The sequence below is a fragment of the Diadema antillarum genome, unplaced genomic scaffold (assembly GCF_040938485.1).
Source record: "Diadema antillarum isolate AM-2024a unplaced genomic scaffold, OU_Dant_1.0 scf00000226, whole genome shotgun sequence".
In the NCBI taxonomy this organism is placed as follows: domain Eukaryota; kingdom Metazoa; phylum Echinodermata; class Echinoidea; order Diadematoida; family Diadematidae; genus Diadema; species Diadema antillarum.
In genome coordinates, this window is record NW_027271115.1 from 1,685,262 (window position 1) to 1,695,207 (window position 9,946).

A 9,946-nucleotide genomic window follows, 5' to 3' on the forward strand; every position below is an offset into this window, starting at 1 on the left:
AGTGGGATACAATGTTGCGGGAAAGATATCGAAAATTAATACATTTGTTTGAAAAAAAAAAAGATTAAAAATAAAAGAACCTGTAAAGAATATGTGGGACGAACGTTCTTTGCATGGGTAATTTTATTCAATAACACTTTGGAACTGCAACGAGTCAGCATTGGACCTCCTCCTCGAGTTCCTTTGTCCATTGTCTATGGCAGATCTGGGGTTTTTTTTTTCTTTGACGAGATGTAGATTCAGGGAATGAAAGCATGTGAACTTTACCAGTGAAAGCTAGTCCCTATATTGTTTAAGGAATGCACAAAAAAAAAGAACTGCCAGCAACTGTGTAAGATCAAGTATCCCAGTTCAACACTTTTGTTACATTTATGATTATTGTTATGTCCTCTTCAAAATCGGATATTGATGTTGGGTAGACCTATAGACAAATAGTGAATGTTTTAAGGATGTAAGAGCAGGGTTCTTTTTCATCATATCTAGTACCCTACATGGTAATTTTCCGGAAACCGTGCTATTTCACTAGTGGCGGGGGGGGGGGGGATCTGGAGAGGCAGATCATGCCGGTGATACCAAGTTTCCTTTCGTTTTGAAGCAGCCTCGAGTCAACGTTTTCCTAAAAACAAAAGATTTAGGATGTATTGATGATAACAGAATCTCTGCTAGTTTTAGCATAATTCCTCAACCCCTTCTCCTAAGTCTTGACAGCAGCAAAAATAGATAGATAGATAAATAGATAAATAAATAAATGAATAAATAAACAAATAAATAAATAAATAAATAAATAAATTAATTAATTAATAAATAAAAGAAATAAAAAAATGAAAGGGGGCGTGTGCGCCCCCTTAAAGGACAAGTTCACCTTCATATACATGTGGATTGAGTGAAGGCAACAATATTAGTAGAACACATCAGTGAAAGTTGGGGGAAAATCCGACAATCCGTTCAAAAGTTATGAATTTTTAAAGTATCTGTGCAATCACTGCTGGAGGAAAAGACTACTACAGTGTATGATGTCACTTGCGTACAACAATATAAGGAAAATAAAAAGAGAATTTCACAAAACTTGACTTTTTGAATAAAGTGCACATTTCTTCGACATGTTACTGACTTATGCTAGGGGTAACATTATTTCCCCTGACTTCTGAAAGAGAGAAGTTGAGTGTTTTTTTTATCATTTGAGAAAAGTGAGAATATCTTGAATTTTCTTTATACTTTCTTTATGTAGTTGTACTCATATGACATCACAAGCCATAGTAGTCTTCTCATCCAGCCGTGACTGAGAGGAAACTTCAAAAATTCATAACTTTTGAACGGATTGTCCGATTTTCCTCAAACTGTCATTGATGTGTTCCACTAATATTGCTGCATTCACTCAACCCACATGTCTATGAAGGTGAACTTGTCCTTTAAGAGCCGATGAAACCCGGGAGTGGTGCTTGTCAGCTGATTAAACCCGGAAGTGGCACCAGAATTTTTTTGTTTTAGCGCCCCCCCCCCCAAAAAAAAAAAAATGTGCAGAATAATTGAGTAAAACATAAACTTGAGCTAAAAAAGGTCCACTTTTTCTAATTCTGAACCTCCCCATGAAAATCTTAGTTACGGGCCTGGTAACTTGCATATGGGATTGATAACACTGAGTATCGTATGTCTTTGTTATACTGCTATTTTAGAAGGATATGCTGCAAACACCATTACAAGGATTAATCTACATGACTATAATCATTGCAGCATGGATGCTTATCTCATTTTCAATCTCAGTACTCAATGTCAATAATCTATTTACGAACCAGCATGCCTGTTATGGCAGTTGACCTTTTTTTTTCCTGCTCAGATGTGAAAGCTTAGGGCTTATGTACATTTGAATTACATTTTGCAAGCTAAAGGTTGCCAAAAATTCATTTCTGGAAAAGCAGCGTTGTCATAAAGTATTTTTGTCATGTAGGACTACATTTCACAACAGGAATTTTCTATGATTATTCTAAATATCTCTGATCCTCATTGAACGTTCCCTTCGCACTGTATGAATGAGTCATAATTCATCGGTGTGTGTGTGTGATGATGATGTCAGATGTGTGTGTGATGACCAAGAACGACCCCAGCTTCTCCGCGCGGGTGAATACCGACTTCTCATGAGCGCCTGCAACCGCGGCGTTCCTCGCACGTGAGTGACGTCATGTCCGTATGTCGTATCACTGAATACTGACCTATTTACCTCCCATTCTTCCAAGGTATCACTGGCCGACATCGCTTTTAATCTTCGCAAAAACACCGTCTCGACACGAACTACGATCAGGGTCTTCAGTGTTCAGGTTTACTTCAAACCTATAGCTGTGAAAAAAAAATAATAATACAAAGATGTAAAGAAAATGTCGGTGACGGAAGAAGGTCAACAATCATAATTTTGTATTCATTCATGTTTCCATTTTCTAAGTTTGCTGTCTGTACGATTTCCCAAAGTACGTTTAATCACATCTTCTGAAGCAAGTATTACAAATTGATATTAATGCCTACAATCTGTTACATTTTGGCATAGGCACCTGGTCACCTACTGTATTGAAAATGAAATGTAGAAGTAAGACTGAACTGAAGTTAGAGAACTGAACTGCACAGCACTGAAATTGCTTAATAAGACTTGTTCCTTGTTCTACTTTTGCCGAGGTCCCCCTTTCATTTCCTATATGAAGGGGCATTTATGAATCGGTGCAAAGTTCTCTTTTGACAATGTTTGAGGAGTGCACCATACACCATAGAATGACTTTATACTCAGTAACCATTTTGAACATGTACGCACGTAATGTTTGATAGTCTTTACTGAACAAGACGGTTCTATGTGCAGCTATAAGATATAATATGGTGAAAAGTTAAATGATAATTTCGCCAAGAGCAACTTTTATTAAAATTTAAGGACAAGGATAGAGTAGGATCTCGCTGGATTCAATGTTGAACATGCTCTACTGTAAGAACTACATAAATGGTAATTCTTTAACGCGTCAACACATTTTCTTCAAAATCAATACATCTGACAAAGAAACAACTAAACATCGATACACTACATAATCACTGCCATTGATTTCTTGCTACCTATATTTAGTTTGTTGGATAAGAAGTTGAATCATGGAGCTACAATCCATGGTTAAATTAAACAATTTCATTGCATGTACATGGATTTACCGGCAGCACTGAATATTATCAACGTTGTCTGGGTAGAAATAGTCTGTAATTAGTGCCCATACTTGAAAAGATCCCTCCCAGAGATTCCTGAGGCATAGTAGTGAACATGCGTAGTGAAATCTGAACATTTTGCTCGGAGAAACCATGGAGACAAAAGTCCATGCTTCTGCATGGTTGCACACACATTCAACCAGTAGTATCCTGAATAGCGAAATAGTACTGACAGAGGGTCTGGAAGCCAGACTATTCAGCGAGGGAAGTGAAGAAAAGAACTCCCAGGAAACTACACTCTGCAGCCGCAGTTTCTCTTTCGTAATTATCTCCCTCCGATATTAAGAGTTCTGTGGATATACACCACCTGGGGGGCATTTCATGAAGGAACTTGTCGGATAAAATGTCCGACAAGTCAATTATATCTGACAAGTTCAGAGAAATCAGCCAATCAGGCGAAAGAATTTCTCAAAACTTGTCAGATATAATTGACTTGTCAGATATTTTATCCGACAAGTTCCTTCATGAAATGCCCCCCAGAACTGTCATATACGCACGCGCAGGGCATAGGAGGTAGGTCGCCTGATGGACTGGTCCATGCCATTTGATAGGGAGGTGGATGTGAACTAAAGAAGCGCATGCGAAGCTTGAAATTATCTGTCACGGAGGTGAAAATCCACCAGGGGAGCATTTCATGAAGCTTTTTGTCCGACAAAGTTGTCGGACAAATTTGCTCTCTGCCAATCAGATGCAAGGATTTCAGTAGCTTGTAACAGTTTGTCAGAAAAATATCTGACAAAAATGCTTCATGAAATGCCCCCCAGCTGATTGAAATTCTATAATGAGCACGTGGAGTGGGTGTGTCCGTGTTCCGTGTGTGTGAATGGTGTTGGTGAATGTGATGTACGCACACGCATCTCACAGCGCATCAGGGAAGTGTGTGACCGCCTGCCTCTCGAATTTCGCCAGTGCCTTTTTCTGGATATCGACCCGTATACTCATATCTTGCAATCATTTTTAAGGGTCTTTGACCATTCAAGGTGTTCATAGCAGAGTAGACTGAATATGTGATTCTATCGTCGACGAAGGGCATGGAATAGGAATCACTGCTTCATCTCTACAACTTAGCTGGTGCGAGAGTTTTCCAATAGAGCCCCGGTATATACTGCCTTCCATTTTTTTTTTTTTTTTTTTTTTTTGCCACCCACAACTGATCCTGTAGTCCGAGGTAAGAATTCTAGTTTTCAAGGCGAATCTGAACCCTTTTTTTAAATTTCTTTTTAAATGCTTGCTTTAAAGATTTCAGTGATCAGTAGGCCCTATGTATGAATATGATACAATGTTGTATTACATCAGGTAGGTTTCCACCTCCATGATTACATTACACGATCCGTGCCATAACTGTATAGCTCCATGTCGTGCACAACTACGTGATTATAAGCAATAATATTTTAGAGTAAAAAAAAAAAATGAAATGGCCTTTAAACATGGCGAATGTAGAGTCCTTTGAAGTTTTTTGCTGCCCCTTATGCCTTTCAACTGATAGGTCATGGGATCTGAGTGTCCACTGCAATACACGTGGAATGGCTTTTTCGGCAGATGTGAGCCGATCCAACAGATAGGTAAGTTCACTGAGTGGCCTTCTGACTTCACACATAACATAACGGGAAATGTCAATGCTTTGGTGTAAGCTTGGCAGATTTCACTTTGGAATAATTTACCCTTGAGAAAGATTTCAATTGATTTAGGGATGTGTAAATGCTATTATTTGTATAAACCGAACTTATAACTTGTGATTTATGTGCTGCTTTTACATTGTCATGGATTGATGTTGTAAACACAGCTCTGTATGATTTGTGTGTAAACTTAATAAATGAAATGAAATGAAATTTAGAGATCACATTATAGAAGAGACTCGGGATGAAAAGTTTTTTAAAATGTTGATCAGTCATTGAGAGAATCTCTTGACAATGAAGAAATTGTTTTTAAAATTATTTCTTGAGTTTATCAGTTGCATTTTTACAAAATTGGGCCTTGGTAAATCACCAGGCAACGATGGCCTGACAAAATAGTTCCATATTAGTTTTTTGGGCAAATATTGGCTCCCTTGCTCTTTGCAAAATCGGAATTGTCTGCAAGTAAAAAGCATAATGTTATTACACTAATTTCAATACTTAAAGGACAAGTTCACCTTCATAAACATAAGGATTGAGAGAATGTAGCGATATTAGTAGAACACATCATTGAAAGTTTGAGGAAAATCAGACAATCCGTTCAAAAGTGATGAATTTTTGAAGTTTTTGTGCAGTACCCGCTGGATGAGAAGACTACTGCAGTGTATGAATAACTTAGATGTCACATGCGTACAACAATATAAAGAAAATATAAAGAGAATTTCACAAAATTCCATCTTTTGAAAAAAGTACACATTCCCCTGACTCGTTACCGACAAATGTTATGGGTAATATTATTCCCCCTGCCTTTAGAAAGAGGCAAGTCAAGTGCACTTTTATTATGCCAAAAAAGTGAAAATATGTTGAATTTTCTTTTACATTTTCTTTATACTGTTGTACGCATATGACTCACAAGCTGTAGTAGTCTCCTCATCCAGCGGTTCCAACACAAAAATTTAAAAAATTCATAACTTTTGCATCGATTGTGGAATTTTCCTCAAACTTTCACTGATGTGTTCTACTAATATTGTTGCATTTTCTCAATCCTTATGTTTATGAAGGTGAGCTTGTCCTTTAAGAAAGTTTAGATATTCTTTTTGAGAATTATCGACCTATGTCCTTGATGCAGAAGCAGTACATGCAGCAAGGCTTCAAAAACTGTTATATTTAATAATTCATTATTCCACATCAACATTCCTTCATCAAAGGGAGAAATATATTGCACAGGCTATATAAGAAACGCTCATGCTATGTTATATCATTCAGATATCAGGTGTCTCAAAATCCATACAATAGTGATGCGATGACAATCTGAACACTCACATAAACGACCGGCCGAGACAAATGTTTTTTGCATATATTCGAAAACGTATGAATCCAACTCAGTATGCCCCTCTCTAAAGCAAACAGTCAGAACGTTACTCTGCTCTGATAGGTCAGTGGGCTGCAGGCAGACACTCGCAGTGATGTAGAAACACGTCACAATTCGAATTTGTCTCTTTTGGACCAAATGAATGCAAATTTATTAGCATTATATGCAGACGATTTCTGTTGATTTTTAGTTGGTGTGATCTTTGATACACTGGAGCAATTTATAAATGTCATGGTGTTTATCATAGAGAAAATAAATTGTAAAGGTCTGAAAGTACCAAGACTACCTACCTGCACCCCTGTGAGTGTCTTCCAGCAGCCCACTGACCTATCAGAGCAGAGTAACGTTTTGACTGTTTCATTTTACAAAAGAGGGGGAATGTATACTGAGTTGGATTCATACGTTTTCGAATATAAACATTATTCTTTGTCTCGGCCGGGGTCGTTTATGTGAGTGTTCAGATTGTCATCGCATCACTATGTACAATGATGTACGGATTTTGAGACAACTGTTTTGTGTTTGTACTCTAGTACGTGTGTCTGCGAAGGCATGCATCGCATCATGTTGCTACCTGCATGGGCAATGTATCATTTTGAGACACGTGTTTGTCTTTTGTCAATCATAGTTTTAGTACTTTAACAGTGATTGATAGACAATGTCATTGACAGACGCTTGCTCTGGCCGTTTTCATTTCTGTATCCAAATAATCTGAACATTAGTAGAAAAATAAATATCATAAACCATATACATGGCCCTTGTTTAGATACGCTTTTTTCCCAATATGAATGATGATTATGAATCAATTGAATGTAAAAAATCCCTTGAGTGTGTGTGTGTGTTTGTGTGTGTGTGTGTGTGTGTGGGGGGGGGGATACCTCTCCCATCGCTCTCCCATCGCTTGCGTGTTCCCCAAAACCGAGCAATCACCCCATGAAAACATTTCGGTCTATGGCCATGAGTCGATGCACGTCTCTTGCACTCATTCAGATTCATCGTATAGCAGGAAAGGACGAACTTCAAAGATGTGGTTTGACATATCTTCAGCGGCACAAAGTCAAGAATGATTCTGAACTGAATAGGTTAAATAATTCAGCCGTATATAATCGGCGCGAATAAGATCAGCGACTTCTCTGCATTACTTTCTTGCATAAGATGAGATACTTTTCTTCATACGTCAAACCAAACTACCTGTTAAAGGTTTAAAAAATCTCACATAAAAACCCCCCAAAATTGGGTAAAGACAACTTTATATAATGACAACGAATGATATGGACAGTGATCTCGTAACGTACAATATTCATACTTAAATACGAGAGAAATTAAAAAGGTCGGATAAAGGGGGATGGTTTTCAAGTAGGCAGTTGTGACAGTCATGCTGGGAATACGATTATCTCTCAATGGCTGCAAGTTATGCCGCATCCCTGGAATGGAAAAATCAAATTTAGGATACAAATGTAGTGAAAACTTTCATCCTGAATGGTTTTCCTTCAAAGCATCTCTTGAATGTCTTTTTATTCGTATACAGGAATCCCAACATCGCACCAAACCACCGCCACTAACTGGCCAAGCATACTAACTACAACCAGGGAGGTGGGATCCCCTGTTGCAACTCAACGGACAGACGTGATGACGACATCGGAGCCATCACACTACACAACGTGGATTGTAGTTCCCTTCGTAGTCGTTCTTGCTTTCGCTGCTCTTGGTTTCTTTGGATGGTGGAACAAAAGGCGTATTACTACATGGTCATGGTACAGACGAGTCACCACCAAATGGCCTAAGGTCTCAACTGATCCTTCCAAACTGAACAAACAAAATCCATGATGTTTGAATAGATACCTGCCTTTGGAATGGGGGGGGGGGGGGGAGGCGACGTTCCTCATGATGTATCGCCATCGCATAAAGCTATAACCGCAATGTTTTATGATTTTTTTTTTTCTTTCAAGTCTCCCGCATCTTTTGAATTTGCGACACTCGGGCTCACGGTTCCTGAAGTTACGCATAAATAAATTATGTACATGCATGTCAGACCAATATTGCTCGAAAACATGAATTCATGTACAGTTTCAATGCAAACTGTGTTTACAGAAAAATTTCATGAAAGCGTGACTATTTTTGGGTTTTATCTATTAAATCAATTAATAACATATTTTGATTCAATTTGGGAAAGAGATCACAGAGAATTGTGGATTGTTGTAAAGCATGTCGTGAGTCTGATTCTTCCAAGTTTAGCACTTGGATGCTCTTGGTACTGCATTTTACGTGTAAACACAATAGACAGAACTCGGAGGGAAGGGATTCCTGACATGCTCTACAAAAATCCTCATTTCTCTTTCACCACTGTAGCAAATTGAATGGGGTTTTCTGTAAGATGTGGGCAATGAGTTATAGTTTCATATCCTAACATTGTGTTTGGACTGATTTTCTATTTTTAAAGCTATCGTTGCGGATAGTACCGTTGATTTTTTTTTTTTTTTTTGGACATACGGTATTTAACAGGGTGGTCATAGTTTTCGTATACATATTTGATATTCTCTGATTTTTGAAAGGGCCTGGAGGGGAACACTTTTAACACTATGATGTCATGCCTAGATAAAGCCATAAGTTATAGGACATAATATTGAATCTTCGTAGCAATTAATGTAGCAATCCTAATCTTATGTCTCCCTTACCGAGTATACAGCTGCCTCGCAGAAGTCATGATGCAAATGGTATTGACATACATGATTGACTGTTTGCCTGTAGCGTGTAACTTTAAATGGGAAATATTTAAGTTCTAAGTTAAAGTACATCTTTTACAAAACCAATGTTGGAAATCACCGTGGAAGGTAGCAATGGATTTAAAGTTGTTGATTATAATTTTTTATTGGATAAATTCGTAGGAAATCATGATTGCAGCTTTGAGTTAATTCTGGCTTTTAGCAATTCCTTGGATTTGGTTTGGTGGCCAATTAGCTTATGTTCACAGAGAAATCAAATAGGTGATGTTATAATAGACGTACATAATGAATTAACGGGGATACATGGCTATCTTGTATTTCGGTGTCAGGTTATTATTATTATTATAATTATTCACAGGGGCTGGAGATTGTATTGTATTGCTCTGAATGGAATGACCATCCTGAATTTAATCAGGGGGGCGTTTCATCAACGAGTTCGTCGGAGGTTTTCACCGACAAATTTGCTATCAGCCAATCAGACGCAAGGATTTACACTGACAACTGTTAAAAGCTAATGAAATCCTTGCGTCTGATTGGCTGATAGCAAATTTGTCGGTGAAAACTCCGACGAACTCGTTGATGAAATGCCCCCCAGGTCTTTAGTATTTATTTTGTCTGTAGAATCCAACTTTCGAGGGTTGATTGGTGTATATAGATTTCTTTCACCTCGACTCCTGCATTTAGGAAGGGGCGTCTAAAATTGGAGTTCAGGTTAAAAGTGCTGACTTGTCATAGGTAGCTCTCATTTTGAGTATATTTACCCAGTGTTGTTTAATTTTAAGTTGTGCTGAAATAAAGCCGCCATGACCCGAAGTACATAAAAACGAGATGAAGTTTGCCCTTTTTTAAACATTAACTGTATAATCATGACCACCTAGGTCTGTTCACCTGACGTTTCCTAATATTGAGTGTCCTATATCATTAACAAATTCAATCCTTTATTATCCTTCCTCTCCTGTGTGTGTCCCATACACATACAATAATATTATGTATAACAGATTCTGTTAAGGCATATC